At 43.2% G+C, this 1,222-nt stretch overlaps 1 protein-coding gene across 3 annotated transcripts in view; it reads left to right on the forward strand.

The window, feature by feature from the left end:
- Window positions 1–1,222, forward strand: part of LSS (lanosterol synthase (2,3-oxidosqualene-lanosterol cyclase)) — a 32,211-nt gene that overhangs the window by 26,210 nt on the left and 4,779 nt on the right. The window lies entirely within an intron of this gene.

Here is a 1,222-nt window from a genome sequence, read left to right on the forward strand (position 1 = left end):
AGTCGCGCACAGGCTGTGGAGGTGGGGGACAGGGATGCCCCGTGAAGGCCCAGGAGGTTGTGGCACACCTGAGTGTGGAATGAGGCCCTGTGGGGCACAGCGCAGGGGAGCCTTGGTCACGCACTGCATTTGCATTTCCACGGTGACTGCTGAGCAAGGATATTCTTCCCTGATGTTTGTACACACGTCTTTTCTGTTTCTTCTTTTATGGAATTTTCATTCATGTCCTTGCCAATTTTTTTTACTGGAGTGATTTTTCTTCTGTGTTCAGGCACAGTAAGTATTTCTGTTTCTGATATTGCAGGTATTTCCCTCCAAATTGTTTTTTCTTTTTGTCTCTTTAAGGAGGTTTTAACATAGTTTTATACTTTTAAGTAGTGAACTATATTAGTCTAATTTGTTATATTAAGATTTTTATTTATTTTTATTTTTTAAATTTTTTAATTTTATTTAAAATTTTTTTGTTGTTTTTGGATATTAAGATTTCTAATTTACCTGGAGAGTTTTTGAGATATTATTGGGGTTGCCAGTCATTCTTAACACTACGTGGAATGTTCCATTTTTACTATTAATGCACTGCCTTAAAATCCTCCCTTAACTTCGCACTTACGAGAAGTCACAAACAGTCGAAAGCGCTCCTGTTTCCCTCTTGCCAGAGTTCCTCAGTTGCTGACATTTTCTGTACTGGCCTCACCATGTTTCTTCCCACCCTCCCACGTGTGCTTTTTCTCGACTCGCTTGAGAGTGAGTTGCAGGGAGACCGACTGTTTACCTCTAACTACTTCAGTGTTTCTTAGCAGTTATTCTTTCATGTAAATACAAGTCAGAATGTTAATGTTGGTAAGAGATTATTATTTAACCTTCAGACCTTATTTCAATTGGCCCAATTGTCTCAGTACTGTCCTGTGCAGCAAAGTTTTCCCTGAGCTCTAATCCAGGGTCTCTTGGGTCACGCTTGGTTGTCACATCTTGGTCCCTTTTAGCCTGGAGCAATTCTTCCATCTGTCCTTCTGTTCTGTGACCCTTCCTGCTCATCCAGCAAGTCGTGCTGCAGAATGTCCGTGGTGTGTCTGTGGTGACCAGGCTGAGCGGTCACCTGCTTTTGTCAGCAATACCCCAGCGCTGGCTCCCCTACACGGCGGGAGGGCGACGGCCCCTGTGCTGGCTCCTCCACCGTAAAGTCGACCATTTTTTCTTTGTGGGGAGAAAATACTAGACTGTG

Source organism: Propithecus coquereli, unplaced genomic scaffold, assembly GCF_000956105.1.
Source record: "Propithecus coquereli isolate 6110/MARCELLA unplaced genomic scaffold, Pcoq_1.0 Scaffold399, whole genome shotgun sequence".
Taxonomy (NCBI): Eukaryota; Metazoa; Chordata; class Mammalia; order Primates; family Indriidae; genus Propithecus; species Propithecus coquereli.